The 18605-nt window shown below is 45.7% G+C and overlaps 1 protein-coding gene across 2 annotated transcripts in view; it reads right to left on the bottom strand.

Moving 5' to 3' along the window:
* The window catches only part of ELF4 (E74 like ETS transcription factor 4), a 259188-nt gene that overhangs the window by 176201 nt on the left and 64382 nt on the right, over positions 1 to 18605 (bottom strand). Inside the window, exon 2 of one of the 2 annotated variants that reach the window (XM_078688365.1) lies at positions 6278 to 6353. The gene's annotated coding sequence lies outside the window, so the exon portion shown is untranslated. Of the gene's footprint in view, positions 1 to 3989; positions 4304 to 6277; positions 6354 to 18605 lie in introns of those variants that run through there. The other variant, XM_078688366.1, reaches the window with a different exon arrangement.

Raw genomic sequence — 18605 nt, 5'->3', positions numbered from 1 at the left:
AGAAGGTGCAGAGAAGCAAGAGTTCACATCAACTGACATCACTGCAGAACTGATCAACATCATATTCCATTGGCTGCTGGCATAATAAGAGTCTTTTATTTCTTTGTAATGTTCTACAAAGCTCCCCATGCCGCATTGCTGCCATCTCAGAACGCTGAGGGTAAAAAGGATTACAGGAGAGTAAACAAGGTTTATTCGCAAGCAGCCAACCAGCACGCCGTGGTAACAGTACTGTCTCAGGCAGTAAATCGGTGCAGGGCAGCAATTCAGACCTTGAGAATCGATCAGAAGACCGATCGAGGAGTCTTAATGCAGGTAAGGATGTCATTCTTCGGCCTAGCACCAGGGCCACTGGAATTATGGGACAGAGGAGCACCAAATTATGTAGCAGGGTTGACTAAATTATGCAGCAACAAAACCCAAACTATGCGGCATAAAGCAGCACATTTTGGGATAGTATTTCCTTATTTTGTATTTTTTACACATGGTAATACTATCTGGGCAAAGGTTTTACTTCATTTGTACCCGTTTAACAACTGAATACAGAAATAAGCAACTGAAAGATGGCCAGGTAACCTTTGCGATGGGCCTTCCACTGCGCTCTAGCACATCACAACATTTGGTAACTTTTGTTCTGTTTGAGCTAGAAACAGTTTTTTGTTAAAATCTGTAGAGTATGCAGCAGGATGTGACAAATGAAGCCAACCCATAATTATGTGAAAATAGCCACAGAAACACATAGTTACAGTAGGCCTGCATATCACTCACAACTGGGTAGAAATTGATTACTGGTGTAAACAGTATAGGAAGGAGAAGCTATGGTTTGACGGCATTGATGAAGCTATCAAGTTATAGGCCGAGCAGAAGTGTTCAGAACCCTACAGGAGGTTATGAAATCAACCTCAAGTCTGAGGTGCAGTGGGTGAGTATTCCATAGGGTAAAACCTTGAAAATTGATGTATCTGCCTCCAAATCGTTCACGTTTTGGTGGGTAGAGTCCTGCAGAGTAATTGACTCGAATGTTTAGCTGGGAAATATGGATGGAAAAACTTCCTTACGCCAATCTTGGGGGCAAAACCATGCGGAGACTTGTGAACTAAGCACAAGGTTTTTAATTGTGCTCTCTATTTGATAGGGAGCTGGAGGAGTGATTTGAGGGGGGTGATGGGTTCATAACGCCTTAGACTAAAATGTGATGAGCAGTGAGAGTATGGGCTCTCCGCAACCTACTGGGAGCAGACATTTAGCGACTACGGGAACGGCTGTCTTGGTAGACCAGATGTGAGCACTACCACCAACACCAGGGTGATCCTATGGGAAGAAGAAAGGGAAAAATGTGCGTAGCTGTTGCAGATTTTGTGAGAATCTTATTGAACAATGCACACAGGTTTCCTTAATCCAAAAATGGTGGGGTCCCAATGAGTCAGACCAAGTACAAAAAAAATAGAGGGGTCCGCCAAACCAAACTCACTCAGTTTTCTTGCATCCAGTTCTGCAGGTCTGGGTCTCCTTGACACAGTTTGGAACCTGGTGGTCACCTCTATGAGCCTCACCCAAAGTGCTGTGCAACGGGGTGTTTTCATCATACTTGAGCTACTTATTACTGTGCCCTTCATGAAGGTGGGACGGGGGGCATACAGATGTTCAAGGAGTCATCGCAGAGGGTAGGATCGTATGGATTTCACAAGTGAGAACCGCGGTGGCTGTCAGAGTAGAACCTATTTTGATTTGGTGGGTGACAGTCAAGAAGGCTGTAACGCGTGCAAGAGCAGTCGTACCGTGCCAGAACACGAGGATGAGTGATCAAGCAGAAATATGGGGCTAGTGATGTCAAAAGAGGGTGCATCTTTGTATTTGCTTCTGGAAGCAGGAAGCCCCTTTCTTTTAATGTTCAGGAGTGTTGTTTGTAAGAGTTTGGATGCAGACACGGAATCGGGTGATAATCTCTTGAAGGATGACAGGATCTTGATAGTGCTGGGCAGCGGCAGCCGGCAGAGGTAAACGCAGTGGACGGTGTGGTGGGGGAGGGTTTGGTCGACTGATGACGGAATAGGTAAATAAATAATACCTATTCCGTCGTCCGTCGCCTCCCCCCCCCTCCCCGACCTACCCTGTCTCGCACCACCACGCTTACCTGTGCCGGCCGCTGCTGGTGTTGGATTCTAACATCAGGTAAACATGCAGAGAGGCAGGGGGGAGGAGGAACGGAGAATAGTGTACAAGATGGGGAGGTGGGAGTAGCAAGGTTAACAATAAAGGTAGCATTTTGATTGTTGAACAGGGGCATGAGGTTGCTGGAATGGTCTTGGGGTGTCAACTCTATAGGGTAAGGTTAGGGGCCACCTGTTATTTATACATCTCAAAAGAAAATTTGGGGGGGTAGACTCCTCAGCTTCTTACCTATTGTATTGAAAATGGGCCTCATGATTCGGATGACTTGGTTACAAGCATCCTAAGAACCCAGAGAACCAAGTGAAAGCGCTGCACTAGAGGCATGCAGCATCATAATTCAATAACTCTTTCTCTATGTTTTCAGTCTGCAATGGAGCCTTCTTCTTGACGGTCTTAGGTGTGTGGATCTGGAGCAGGGCCATCTAGTTGAGACCTTTCATGACTGACGAATCAACAAAAGCAAGGAAGGTGGAGGGCAAGTCTGAAGGAAGAATGTCAGAGGCCATAAAGACTGGACAGAAGGCAGAAGAGTTCCGATTGCTGACATGTGGAAGTTGTGTATAGTCTAGAAGACATAACCATTTGGAGGTTAACTCATTCTCAATAGAGAACTTAATAAGGACGTGATCAAACCAGCATGTCTCTTATGTAACAACCATTAAAACAAATAATACCGCTTTTGACTGCAGTGTCTGGGAGAAATGAATAAACATGGCAAAGAAGGTTTTCAGAGAGAAATTGATGATGTCTAATTCCATATGTTTCTAACATGCTTACCGCCTATTTGCCTTAGATATACCAATACCCTTTAACAACACTGGTTTACTTATGAATTGTTGAATTTAAAAGCATTCCACTATAAATTACATTTGTAAACTTTGCAAAGCTAAGTTTGGGGGCAAATTCAGTCCTGTGGCGAGCAGTCTTCACATTTGATATTTTGTGTGATCAAAGGTGAAATGTGAACGCTCCTTAGTTTTCACAGGTTTTGACATATTCCCTCTCCCCTCACACTTTAAAGATGTTTTGATGTCTTCAGCCCGTTAATTAAGGTGTGGCACCGGTGGAAGAGGCTGTGATGTGAAATCCCCCCCAAAGAGTGGCGAAAGACATATCACACTTAAGAAACAAAATCAGCTCTTCGGGCAAAGTCATGAGTGCCCCAGAATAATACCAGTTATTTACCTGCCCAAGAATGCCCATGACTGGCCCCATCGAGATTACCAGGGCAACCTTTTGCTCAAGATCAGTTTTTCTCATGAACTATGTCTAGGATATTAGCGTGAAGAGGCTGCTTGGTGGTAAATGTCCTATATATGGGACAGAAGCTGGCCTTGGTATGGCACAGTGGCGCTCTTGGAAGTCTGGGCAGTACTCTTCCGATGGTTCCGAGGTTTCCATCACTGGGTGTGTTCTCTCTGTAGAGAGGTTTAGAAATTTTTGTCAGGAGGGGGTCCTTACGCTTGAAAATGTTGACAGGGGGTCTCTGCATCCAAAAGTTTGAAGACCTCTGCGTGTAGAGTGAATGTGATGCGGCGCTGCTTGATAAAGGTGTCAGCTTCAATGAGCTGTGAGCTGTATGGGTGATTTTGGAGGGCTGTACCAAGTCCCTTAGCTTTCTTCTCAGTCGGCCATTATGGAGCAGATGTATGGGTGTGTATGGGTGTGTATGGGTGTGTGTGGGTGTGTGGTAGACAGCCAGCCGAGCAGGCGCATTTGGATGCCCAAAAAGCAGGTTAATAATAGCACATTAAGGCCCAAGGGCTATAATGATCACTGGGAAACATGAAATGTCTGCTAAGGAGACGAGTGCATACCTTAGACTTCTTCCACTACCCCGGATGTGTTTGTTCAGGATGTTCCCTTGTCTGCCATGGTAGACACCCTCTCCTCCACAGGCACCATCGCTGAAGCAGACCGTCCTGCCCGGTTTCTCGTTCTCCAATGCCAGCTTCCTTTCTTGCTGCAATTATGGTAGGTTTTTTTGCCGCTCACTATTTTAGTTCTGTGGTGACAATACCACAACCCCCACCCGAGATAAGAGCAGCCCGTGAAGTTGTGAAAGCGGAAGTCACCGAGAGATGTGAAACGAATACTTCTCTCTCTGCTGCAGGGACAGCGTTTAAGGAGCAAAGAACAGCCTGTGAGTCTGTTTTAGAAGAGCGTGAAACTAGGGCCTGTCAAATGTGCAATCATTGTTTATTTCTGGGCAGGAACAATTCATCGTGATAACTTTCACATTTTATAACCTCTTCTTTAAATTTGTTTGGGTTTTTAGAGCTCTTCTTTGAAGCGCAGCCGATTGGCCCATGCCTGCGCGTGAGGAAGCATGTGAGACGGAGAGGAGGAGCCGATCATGTGGCCTGGTGACACGTCATAGAGGCGCTCCTTCTACAAAGACAACACAAACCAAGGGTCAGATCAGAAGTTTCAATTCTGAAAGTATCTGTAGCTCCATCCAAAGGCCCAATAAAGACCTATTTTTGTCTTCTCTGCTTCAGAAGACTGACTACCTGTGGTTACTTATATTTTGCATTTATTGTTAATGTATATGTTTGCCTGTGTTTGTCTACCGACGGATAATGATCCAGAAACAAGTGTATAGAGATGGCCAGTACAACTTTGTAATTACTCGAGAAAATCCTGCAAGCACACACGCTTGGTGATCTGCATTGACCACAATGCTAAGGGGCGACCCGCTGGGAAGTGAAGCAGTGTGATCCCTCATTGGTTTCCTGCTTGTATATTTTGTCGTGACTTGTTGAGGCCACTGTGTCATATGCTTCTTGCCGCTTTTGGACTGTAGCATGAACGAATAAAGGATCTAAAATGTTGTATTTGGCCTGAGCATAAGAACCTCAGATTTATATTAGCCGGGTCTTCAGGGACTTATATTGGCCGCCACTAAAAGCATGCATCGCAGTCAGAGACTCTTTCAGGCGCTTTTTTTTCCAAACTCTTAGTTTTTGACCTCCAAAAATAAACCCTTTGGGCATCAAAGGTCCATCTCGTCTAGCTGATGCCTTCAACTGCCGACTCACAACACACGAGTCTGAAAAGCATTGCCAAGCCCTTTAAAAGTTAGGGCTCAACCCCATGGAATTGTCGCCCATGAGATATACCGAAATCCAAATTACTTTACAAAGCTTTAAGGAGAAATAATTTGCACTGGGCCTTTTGTTTTGCACAAACCAATGAAGTCTCCTTAAGTAGCAGACATAAACTCATACATTTTAAACATTTGTGGAGGGTATATATGACCCCTGCCAAGCTACATGCCATTGATTAAAAACGATCTCATCATTGCCTCAAGTGTGGTGGCCCACAGGCCGTCTTAGCACAATTCCGTGTCAGATGGGCAAAGATTGGGACTTTTTGGAGATCCATATTTGAGATTATATCACAAATGATTCACTTGGATGTTATCCCTTTGCTGGAACTTGCTTTACTGGGATACGTGGGTGGGCTCCCGAAAAAGGTCCGTAAATTCACAGCCATTGCCCTTTTGCTTGCAAAGGGAGAGATAGAGCTTAAATGGGGTAGCAGAACATCGCCCACTGTCAGGGACTGGCTCCATAGTCTTACGTATTGCAATACCAATTGTGAGCTATATGCCAGCACTCTACCTCTTGCCTCCCGCCCGAAAGCTACTTGGGAGCCGCTTAAGCCTTACTTGTTGGAGACTAGCTCCACCTCTGCCACACTACCGCCTGATGGGATAGTCCCCACCGAAGTGGGGTAAGTACATCACATCCCACTTTATCAGGTTTCTGTGATTTGTTACTTCATCCCTAGATGGTCTATCCTGGGTGGCTGCTTGGGTTTAATCTGCTCTGGAGTGCCAAGCGAGGGCGTTCCAAATTTAAAAAGTTATATATTTATGCTTGTCTAATTTTGCGACTGCATTGCTGTGTATTCAGTTTGCTTTGCAAAATTGTAGTGTTTAATCATGCTGGATTGTTAACCATAAGAACATTGGAAAATAAAGTTTAAAAAAAAGCTTTAAGGAGAAAGTATTTTTTTTCGCTTCACGAAGGATAACAGGCAATGAATTTCATTGATGAGGACACTGAAAAGCCTACTAAGGATGGAGGAATCCACTTACCTCAGGCTTGTTTTTCCTACTGCTGAGAACGTAGAGCACTCTGGAGCGCCCAGGGAAAGTGTCGCACAATAGGCACCTATTAATAAAAAATAACACAGGAGGTTATGGGATGCAGGGTTTTAGTGAGATGAATCATCATTGGCTTTTACCAGTAATATTCAAAGACCTTAGATAACTAACCCTGCTGTCCCATCCATTTTTATATAAATAAACTGGTACACCCTGGGTTTGTTTTTATTACATTTCTTTTTATTCATTTTTGTGGTTTGGCAATAAGTATATATAAGCATACATCAGTTATAAGCAGACTTTGGGACATGGACATTCTAGTTCGAAATCAGCTCAGCAGCTTTACACACTATAGTCACTGATGTTCTCCAGATTGAGCGCTAACACACCTCCTGTTGCCGAGCGACATGTGACAAATAAGAATAGGTTGTTGCTCTTGGCACCGTCAGCTCCCATGTCTGCTTATGGCATGCTGGGGTTGTGGGAGGAAGGGCAGGAATTGGTACACCGTGTTACACGCGCGCAGGATGACATGGACACGGGCTCCTTCGTTTCAGGTCTCTGCCCCGAACAGTGCGGGCAGGCCCCCTATATAGTAGTTGTTGATGTCAACTGGGGACTCAACCATGGCCCATGCAAAACAGAAGATAGGTTGGGCAGTTCACTGTTCCCTCGGGCCATGCTACTGGTTCGCGTGGGCAAAACAATACACCACCACTACACCAGCTGACCACTACATTACATAGCATAACATTGCATTGTCATTTTAAGTTATTTGAAATAGGCTACGGTTTATATGATTAAAAGTAGGATAAAGGTAACAATTACAGGCAGATCAATACCTGAGACAATCTAAAGTCTGACGATGTAGTGGACGGAGGGCATGTAGTGGTAATCAATGTAGAGGCTGGAGACATGGTAACATACAAACTTTGTATCCAACATTCCCTTGCTGCCTGGTCACCTCCTTTTAGTGCACTCTGCAAAGCTCTCTTTACAACATCTACTTTTTGCTCAAATGAACCCACACACTCCACCCTATAGCCTGTAGTCTCGTAATACCTCACACAAGAGGGACAAAGGGCTTTTAAAGGTCCAGAATAGGTGCCCCATCAATAGTCAATACAAAAGGGTATGCAGTTCCTACTGTACGGCATGTATCGGTGCCGAAGACTACTTTGTGCCGCGGCGTGGCTCGTGTATATCAGTGTTGCACAACCAGCCTCTCGGAGAGTAGGCTATAGAGCAAGAAAGGTGAAATAAGCCGCGGTATTAGCCGAGTTGAGTCAAAACAAGAGAGGACGAAGCGCGGCTAGTACCATCTCTTTGGAGGAAAGAGCAAAATGAATTAAAGTAAAGCGCAGCATCTGCAGCGCCGACCTGACGGTAAGCAAAGCCCTATGATGAGGCATGACACCCGGCCGGTGTGTGAGAGCCCTAATTCCAACAGGAGGAACTCCCCATTCCCCATGTAACTCATGACCATCCAACTCTCTTGTCCCCCTGTAACAGTTAGGAACTGCATGCCCTTCTGTATTGTCTCGTAATACCACCCATTAGTGTGTCACCTCAATAGAGAGGACTATGCATACAGCATTCAACCATCCATCCTCTACAAAAATACAACTCGCCAGTTAACCAGAGAGCAGGGGCGCGAGCTGCCCTCGTTCATTGTTGTACGTTGGGTGTGCTTCCAAGACTTCCCCTGGCATTCATCCACACACTTGTATCATTCTCATCACATTCACCTGGAAATGTAAATACTAATTATAATAGTTCGTTTTGTATAGGGACTCATAACAGATATTATTATTGGCTGTAGTAAACATGGGCACACTGGATCCCACAGTCTCCTACAGCCCCCAAATACAGCTGCATCCGATTGGCCGTGCAGGGTAAGGCATGGCACTTTCAGAATTAGGATTGAAACAACTTTAGGTCCCTCCGGTATGCCAACCATAAACAGAGACATGAGGTAGGGCTGACGCCTCATGTTCACTTTCACATTTATTAATGATCTAAAGCCTTGTGGGGGTGATACGTGTTGGATACTGGTTGTACCACGCTCCAGGGATGGAGCTCTGCCTTCTCACCGTGCTCTTACAATGCTGTATGCTGTTTTCACGAGTTTTTCTCTAGTGGAAGGCGGAGGAGGGAAAAGGCTACACTTCTGTGAAGATCTGAATATCATGGGCTATCCACGTGCAGAGCAGCCTTAAAGCTGCACCAGTATTACTGCATGTAATGAAAGTGGACACAGGTAAGCCTGAATAGTATATGACGTATGCATGTTTGTTTACACCTTGCCTTGTCTAATTCTAACCAGCTAATGGGTGTCTAGAAGAGAGACAGCTGCATTGGGTGGCACCTCCAGCATGTCTCTGCATTGCCATTCAAAAGAACTTGGCATTCTAGTTTCCATTGTGAGCATAGGCAAAAGTGCCAGCGTGTACAATATTGCTGACCCCAAACCCAGGACCGTCACACATGCTAAGGGGCTCATTAAAGTGTTTCTCCTTTTGCACCCAACCCCCATCTGTACCTCCTGCTGCATGAACAGGGTCTGGTGGCTCAGTGGACTACTACATCTACTGCAGGGGCCGGTGTTCGATCTCATGGCTACAGGTTCAAATCCCGGCGGGTCCACTCAGCCTTTCATCCATCTGAGGTCGATAAACTGAGCACCATTGAGTTGTGTAACAATAAACATGTTATTCAGCGCCAAGATGCGCCTTTGGGGGTGAACGCGTGCTTTGCAAATACACGTTATGTTATACATGATGCACACAGACGTGTCTCTCTACTTTTCCTCACCCGTTGCTCCTGAGATGCACTACACTCACTGCTGACCTCATGAAGAATGACCAGAAATCCCTGATGCACAGACCCCAGTGCTCCCCGCAACACTGTGCACCTCTTTGGTGGATCAGTAATGGTTCATGGGTGCACAGCTGCTGTGCCCCTCTCACTAACACCGTGGTACAAAAGGGGTGGTGATGGACGGAGCATCTGAACCAATCAAACACTCACACCCAGTCAAAAGATCTGGGTTTAATCCATCACCGTTCTTTAGCCCACTCTGCCACCCCAGTTCAGACATGGCCATATGCAAACCAGCCTGACCCTGTGCCTCATGGGAACAGTCCAGCCCGAACTGCCAAGCCATGCTTCACCAACACCATCATGTGTGCTACTCGTGCACTACATACCGCCCCTCCTGCACAAGGTGATGTACGATGCTTAGTGTGTGTGCATCCGTACCAGTTTGGGTGCCTGTCTGTCTGTTGAACTTTGTGAAAATGGATGTCTGTAGGGTCTGAGTGCATGGTTTAAGGCAGCGTGTGTAGGTGTTCATATGTTGTGTTGCCACTGTATGCACGTTCTGGACACAAGCTATGCCTCATGGCGTTACTTACTCAGCAGAATAGGCATCGGACATTATTTTTTACAAAACCAGGGCTCTAATACAGCAGAGACCCCTAGCTTCAGGGAATGTATATACTGTAGCAAGGGCCACCTGCCTCGACAGGTCTCTGGAAACAGGGTCCACACCCTCACGTTCGTAAGGAGGAGGTCCCTACATATGTAGACCGTATAGTCCTCTGCTTGAACTGTCTGAGCTATCTTCGCTTCTACCTGTAGTTTCGTTGTCTTCAGGGAAGTTCTTGCTTGCACATGAAAAAGGTTATCAAGCTTCAACCCTCTGCACACTCTCTGTACTTGTTCAATAAATAGTGGCTTGCCTCCATCTTTTATCTGTTGACCGAAATCACTATTTGTTTTCACCTACCTGCTATAAATGTTACAGGTGAAAGTCCTAACTCGATAGGTGAAAATCATGTACGACGTTACAATGCATACATTTACAACGCATGCCTTTACAACGTTTTTACATCGCAACATCCTATACAACGCATACATTTACATTGCATGCCATTACAACAAATTTTTTTAACTACATTTACAACGCACTCCATTACATTGCATTATACCTTTACACCGCATACCATTACAACGCATACCATTACATTGCATTTAAGGTAAGTGTGGAATAGTGTATGGGTAAAAATTACTATTCTATCTCGGGGTGTAACAGTAGGGTACATGTTAGATACTGTAGGGGTAAAAATGACTATTCTAACTCAAGGGGGTGCAACAGTAGGGTAAGTGTTGGATAGTCTAGGGGTACTATGCGTTGTAATGACATGCGATGTAATGCCTGCATTGTAGTGACATGCATTGTAGTGACATGCATTGTAGTGACATGCGTTGTAGTGACATGCGTTGTAGTGTCATGCAATGTAATGGCTGCATTGTAGTTGCATGCGTTGTAAAGAATGTTGCGATGTAATGACTGCGTTGTAAATGTAGTGCGATGTTATGTGATGACTGCGTTGTAAAGGTTGTTTCCCGAAAATCATGCCTAGAAAACCAAATGCAAGCCAAGAACACGTCCTAGCTGGCAGTTTCTCTTTAGCCCCTTGCCTTCCGCCATGTCCCTCTTCCAGGGACATTGCTTTCTGTATGGGCACCCTTGAGAAAACCTCTGTGAACTTCAGCGACATAATGTTTTCTTTCAGTACTGGGTACCTGCTAAACGTGGATAGACCAGACCAGACCTCTAGGACCTTGATATTAATCAAGTCTGACTGTCTCGGTCTCTAAACTGAACCAGGGACTTGTTCACTTCTGAGTTACCTGGAACCGCCTCTGTAACTGTGTTCATACTCCGCGTGAAGGAAGCCACACTGTACTGCTCCCACCACCCCCCTATGGGACGGAGGGGTAATTCTTTCGCAGAGGAGCATCCTCCTGTAGGCTTCTGACTCACTTTGCTCCAGGATACGGATACATCTATGTGCTACCTACCACTTCATGCTCTGTAGACTTCAAAGTTCCAAAAGAGAACTTCTTGAACTACTGTCTATGCCCTGAATATCATTCTACAGTCATTCACCATAGTAGTAGGTGATGCAAGCTCATCATTTTCTGCTTCAACAACAGGTCTAGTTGCCCTCCCTGGCACTGTACCGCAAATGGTGCTCTTGGCCATGGTTGATCTCCTCCACCCCTCTAAATACACTCTGTGCCCAGCATAAAGCCTTCCGCAAAGCCTCACTCACTGGCCTGTGGCTGGCTCCTTCATCAACATGTACATGATGCAGTCTTAATACGGGTCACAAATTACTAAGGGTTCACAGACTCGAGCCCCGTCACAAGATGGCGGGAGCAAATCTCAAATCACAAGACCGCGCCACTCATTTCGTTGGGGATGGACAGCTGTAGCAGTCTAATTATAAAGTTTTCAGTGTATTATGCTATGTGCTGGGTTCGAAACTGAAAATATTGCTATATGTGAAAATCAAAAACTGAATATTGACTCTCCATTTTAAACAAAGGTGGCTTTTTGGGTAATTCTCTATTATAAATCCAATACATATCCCTTGTTGTTATCATTGTATTGGCAGGTTTTCCAAATGGGGCAAACTTTCAGAGTAATGAGAGCCTCGCTCATATTCAGGAATTAAAATGATTGATTTCACCCATCAACCCAATTAGAATATACTTTGCTTGATATGATGATATCTCCGATTCAACATTCAGCCCGACCCCCTGTCCCCTCAGCCTTCGGTTTAATAAATACTTAGACACACTTCAAGTGATCAACCACAAACAGACAGGGACAAAAAATAGGCTCATGCACTTAAATAAAAGTGTCCCACATTAGCGGAGCATATAGGTTAAAAAAAGGGTAATATCAGGGAAATCGACAGTAAAAACCTACCCACCTGACCATAAAACCAGCACAATAGTGCTAAAAAAACGGCCAACACATTAATCTGTCCGACCAGCCCATGGGGTACTACCGGATTGCCGTATAGGCCAGTCCGACCCCGAAAATGGATACACTTGCAGGCGGCAAATTAAAAGACAGCAGTGACAACCTTGTGTCACGTGACTACAGAACTCAATTTAATGCGATAGACACTCCATAACATCTGATTATCAACGTTGATGATGAATTGGCTTCAAAATCATCACTGCTATTCTAGACTAGACTACATTCACTATGTTTTATTTAGATTCGCTTCAGGTAAAGTTTTAACAAATAATCCAATATAATTATTAAGAGTATCCTTTTTCAGGCGCATCCTTGCTGGTAGACTTAGCTCAGAGCCTTAAACCACCCAGAGAATCAGGCACTTCAGACCAATAACAACCAGCCCCTTGCGTCCATATTCGAAGAGAATGAAGTCTGACTGAGCCATCCGATGACTGAGTCAGTACAGATACATCCTGACCAATAAGGATGCTCAGAGTAGAGGGGCTTCAACAAGTAGAAGCTAGCGCTAAGCAACAGCATGCCAAACTCAAGAGAAGGCGGCAAGCCATCACGACCCAACAAGCTTTAGTCCCTCGGCTAGCGAAGATCTTTGACAGGTCATTGTTCAATGCGTTTGATGCCACAGGACCCTCTGAAACACAGGCTGATGTTCAGCTCTCACGAACAAGGAAGGACTGAAATGGAACATCCAGCACTGCACAGCACTTGTGGTTAGTTTTTAGCCTCACAGTCAATTTGCATAACATTAGGCACCCTTCTCAGCCCTGCGTACTACAGAAAAACGCAATCAACGAGAAATAGAGTCAACTGCTTCCTAAAATGGTGTCAACTGCAACAACAAGGTGATGGATGGAATGCTTGAATACATCCTAGCCACTGGCAATCGGTCAGGCAGCATGCCAGTCTACCCTTCTTCGCCCACCAGGCCACACTCGACAAAGGCCCACCATATGCAAATCAGCACCAACCCCGCACATGGGAGCAGTCCCCCCGAAACTGCCAGGCCTAAAATGGTGGAGCATAGGATGTGCCGCCTCTGTGAAATTTTTAAAATGCGATTCTTGTTTTAAATAAATAGGTCTTCTCTTCCTAAACACTGAGGAATGTTTTATGGGGGACACACAAACACATATCAATAAATATTGACCAGAAACTCTGAGAGAAATACTGTCGTAGCAGAAGTACACCTCAATACAGCAGAATAAATTGTGTTGCTGTGCGGGTGGGAAGGCGGGTAAAGAGTAGATCCAGTAACAAGTATGTGCTAAGTGTCAGAACTTCAACACTACTGTAAATGCTTTTGAAATATTTACTTCAGAATATTCGGAGTAAACTACATTTGTGAAATATAAACCAATACCAGCTAAAGCCGTGATGCCCCAGCAGTTACTGAAGTGTAAAAAAAAAAAGCACTTTCTTTTGTATTCCATTTCATACTGTAACTAGCCTCGTATGTGTGTCATAAAGGAAAGACGCTAGACATAGCTTGTCCTACATTTGCTACCGCACTCACTGCCTCACCCCCTCCAGCCCACCGCACTCCTGTGACTGCAGCACTTCTCCCATGTGTCTTTGCGTCATCTCTTGCCTGCGGTCGACATGTCAGCGAACAGTACTGTGCTATGACAATTAACATGGCCCTTTCTAACCCACAACGACCAAGATGCTGAGCCACAGAAAACAGTTCCCATAGTGACAACGGACCAATCAGGGCCGGCTTTAAGGCAGTGCGACTGGTGCGGCTGCACTGGGCGCTGACCCAGGGGAATGGGGGGGGGGGGGCACTGACCTCAGAGGGGGCGTTGTTTAGCAATAACATTGGATTTAAAAGCATCTGCTGCAGATTTGCTAATGGTCCAGGTTTCTGGCAGTAATTAAAATGTCCGATAACTCTTGTGATTAATGTTCAGGCTAGAGAGAGATGAAAGTTTTGTCTAGTGGCAGTTTAGACTCGCCATAAAGTAGCGCAGAGGGTTAACACGCCTGCTGCAAAGAACAGATCTGGTTTTAATGTGGGTAGCCGAGCGGATTAGTAAAGCCAGCCTACACCAGCGCTTTAAAGCAAGTGAAATGTATGCGAGAGAGGGGCTATGGAGGGATGAGGGGCAGTGTTGCAGGGTGGCAGTGGGGGAATCCGCGGAAGAGGTCAGATGGGATGCGACAAAAAAGATGGTCATACAGGGCGCCACCAGCACTAAAGCCGGCCCTGGGGCCAATGGTCCAGAAAAGCCACCCTGACACTCACAAGCAAAAAATAAGAAAATGTGTCATTATATGCAGCACATGACCAAAAACCATCTCTCCTTGGCAAAGATCCTTCATTCCCTTTGCCTCGATTTGGAAACACGTAAAATGCAATATAAGTATGCGCAACTGAGTAACGTGTACATATGTGTGATGTAAAATAACTGATGCCATTGGGCGAGGCCTTCTAGCAATACTGTAATAAATACATAGTACTTTCTCATTTACATACTTGCGTATCAGTAATGTAAATTCAACCAGAACCCGGGTACACACAACACTGTTTTAGGGTAGATTGTGCTCGCGATGCGACTAGTCTAAAACCTCTGGGAAGGCTAGCTGAAAGATGAAATCAGGAGCGAGTTGTAAGCTGATGGAAAACAAACCATTCATAGAATGTCTACACGGTGTACTAACCTTACGAGGCGACCATTTCTGCGTACTTCTTTATTTACATAGTGCGGCAGGTTATATCAATGTCAGGAAAGAAAACAAGCCATCATGTACCGTACGTTGAGTAAAAACACGCACACACACACACGAGGATGCAACTTGGCAGAGAAGGCGATCTGCTTAAACAAAAGACAATTTATAGAATCACAACAAAGACTGAGGACTTCACAGGCCTGTAGTGCCCGTCTCAGAGCTAGTAAGGACAGACCTCGGGATTTGTGAAAACAATGCACATGGTTGGAAACTAACCACTTTAGAACCAGGGAAATCAGTGGAAGCAAGCAGGAAGATTCGTCAACATTAACAATCTGGATCCGTCACTGGGAGACCGGCAAATGGATAATGTCCTGGAGTAAGGTACCCCAATCAACAGACGACAAAGGTTCACATAAAGGAGGCACCACACGCTAGGCAGCGTTAGTGGTAGGATTGAGAGGCAGGGAGTTGCTTTTTACTGGGTCCTGGAGCAGGCCATGGGTTCTGGTCTCTAGCTGTGGTGGCGTCTGATGCTCATCACTGGTGCCCACCACCTGGGATGAACGGGCAGCCTCCCTTCAGGAGCTGGACTTGCCAGCGGTGCCAACGCTGAGCAGACAATGATTACTCCAGGAGTCAGCACTGGGTTTTAAGCTTAGATGCAGAATAGTCTAAAGCAAGCTAACCTGGCAATCAGCAGAGCTTGAATGAATGAATGAATGAATGAAGTGGAATTTATATATGCGCGACTTAGCCCCATGGGCGTCAAGGCGCCTAACTCAGCTTTGAGCTTTGAGGATGGAGTAAACTGGACCCTTGCTTTGTGCTTCTACTCTGGCAGTTAACTCTTTTGCTGCGGCGGCTATTCCGCCGCAGCGCTAAGGGGGCGGGGCGGCCGCGCGGCAGCCGCATGCTGGTGACGGAACCGCTCCGTCACCAGCCTCGGTTGAGCTGTGCTGATGACGGAGCGGTTCCGTCATGGCCCGCCCCGCTCAATAGAACGCTCAGCGCAGGCGCGGAATCCGTGCCGCGCAGGCGTGCCGAGCGGGCCATGACGGAACCGCTCCGACATCAGCACAGCGCCACCGCAGCTGATGACGGAGCGGTTCCGTCATCAGCATCGAAGGAGTTAAAGTTAAGACCTTTAATGTGGGACTTGATCAAGATCTCTCTTTACTCCATAAGATCAGCAAATTTACTGCTATTCTATATACTTTGTAAAGTTCTTCTCCTTACGAAGGCATAGTATCGTACATTTGTTGCTTCTGCAACTCTGTATGGTTTGATTAATTTATAAGAATACTTTTCATAGGGCCCCCCAGCTTATTTCCTATCCAAGTCTCTGAGAATTCCATATGTATGCACTTTGCCTGGTTTTCCTGCTGAACAGCTTTGCCTCTCGTCTTTGCGGCACGTATATTACCGCACTGGCTCGCTACTCAACAGCAAGCCCAATTCAAAGTTCTCTTTCTGTTCCACAGAGCCTTCTGTTGTATGATATCCCGTCCCTTATGAAACTCCATATTAAGTATAGGTCTTCTGGGCACCTTGCCACTGGTTCCCATATATTTCTCCAAGTACCTGGCTTTAGGTATGCTTGATGCATAGGCCTGACACTTGGATTCTTGGACGCAAACACTGGAATGCATAGCCCTTCCATATTCAACAGGTTGCAGCAGTGCTTAATTTGAGCCAGTGGTTCCCGGTGCTCGGTACCAGCACTTAATTGTAAACACTGGCGCTTGTGACAGTCTGTCACAAAGTGGCGATGTCTGGCTAATTTAGAGATAACCACAACAAGTCAATTATGAATTTAATATACATTTAAAATGACTATTACCTGCCGCCCAAACCATTCTTCTAGCTTTGGGAGCCTGGAATAGTCTGAATTGTCACACTTGTAGTAGTGTGATGGTAAGCAGTTGCTTTGTTACTATATTTGACCGCATGGCAGAGGCAATATGTGGTGCAAGCTGCAGTGGCCTTCTGACGAGAGCCCTGGCATTTGTATTTTACAAATTAAGCACTGAATGTTGCAGACCAAGTCACGTTTAGAAAGGTTCTCATGACTTTCCTCTTCTGTTAATCCAACAATTAGGATTGCTAATGACCATTTGGACACCGTTACGCAGCTTTTACGTCTAGGGATTTCTGTGCTGTTTGTCTCCTAGCGCAAGAGGGTAACTTGGTGGTGGTGTATGAGCACTTTACAAATCAACCAATCCAGTCTGGTGGCTCCTTTAACATCTAACATCAATAGGCAAGTCAGGTAAAATATGGCACTTAAAAACAGTCGTTGTAAATTTCAACCAATAATAATGAATATATACAGAAAAATGGCCGATGTACGGCCCAAAACAAGAGTGCTTGTGCATTAGGTGCTATATTTTCGACACTGTGTTGTTCCGGAGATCACCTTACTCTCTGCTGGGGGGGGGGGGGGGGTAGAGATGTGAACGCCAGCCGCTGTAAGTTTTCAGGCTTACTGCAAAGTTTATTTTCCCTAACACTTCACCTGACCGAGGCTCAGGAGCGGCAACGCAGCCATGTATCCAGTGAGTTACCACATTAGGTCAATCGGCTGCCCTGGGAGCAGTGGCGACAAAACAGGCCAACATTCATCAGCAAGCCCAAGACTTCAGCAACCGGCGTCATTCGTGAAGTTCAGAGAGTCGCATGGATTGCAGCAGCGAGGAGTCACTTGGATGGAGATGCGCCCGAAGCTGGAACTTCTTACTACACAAGTTGTCCAATGTACTTGTAAGTGTTTTGTTGCAGTGTCCTTATGGTTTTCGTTTTGGGTACCAAGCACTTTGTAAAAAAACAAAATAAAGTCTGAAAACAAAGTGTAGTAGTGTTGCGTCCGCGAGAGCATCCAGAGAATAAAGTCAGAAGGCATAGATGCGGCTCAGCTTGAACCCGTGCCCGGGCACAGGAGTGTTAAACGGATGCGCGCTTCGACTGCGTGCATTGCTGAACATTATCCTAGCATGCCCTGGCTCAGGAATTCGGCCCATTCCTGTCTGAGCAGGTCTGCAAACACTTATCCCACATTGGGGAAAAATGCCGGAATCAGCATCCACAAACAGATGCTGCAGGAGGGATGTGCCTGCCCTAGCCTAGCTGAGCTGATCCGGCCGCCCCTGGTGCCTTGCTGACAAGAAGCGCTCATCTGAGCGTGTGCTCATGTTCAAGTGGTCTCGGTGGGACAGACGTCACGGCTCCCTCAGATCGAAATAAATCACTTTTGCACAACATACACTTTCAATGCAACAACAAGGTGGTTATACCTACAGTGACTGCACAATCTCACTCAAGCCGAGGCCTTGGATAAAAAAAGATGTCTAAAATAGGTGTTCATTTAAAATACTCTACCTTCCGTGGTGCTCCCACAACAGTGGATTGGATAATTTCCGCACACAGCACCCTGCATGTCGCAAACCCTTACAGCCGCATTCCAAATTTTGGGGGCAATAATAAAGGGCCCAAAAAAATGAAGGAAAAGATCATTTACACCTAGCATGGTCTACTTCAGAGGTACTCAATGACAAGCGGCTTGTAAAAAGGCTTATGAACATATGTTGCATAGTACTGTGCCTACCAAGCCACAACTTTCAAGCTACCCACTTCCATGCGTGAGTGGCTCATTCAGTCCAGGGTTTTCATCCGTTGGGTGCTGGGGTTTCTAGTGCAGTTTAACCCATTTTAAAATTAGGACAACTCCATAAATGCAAAGAAAATTCCTGGTCTGGATGAGCCATGCCTACAGTGGCCAATAATCCGGTTTTTGGGCGTTTGTCC

The sequence above is a fragment of the Lissotriton helveticus genome, chromosome 4_1 (assembly GCF_964261635.1).
Source record: "Lissotriton helveticus chromosome 4_1, aLisHel1.1, whole genome shotgun sequence".
Classification (NCBI taxonomy): Eukaryota; Metazoa; Chordata; class Amphibia; order Caudata; family Salamandridae; genus Lissotriton; species Lissotriton helveticus.
Note: the sequence above shows the minus strand (reverse complement) of the source record. Positions and strands in the feature narration are given on the sequence as shown.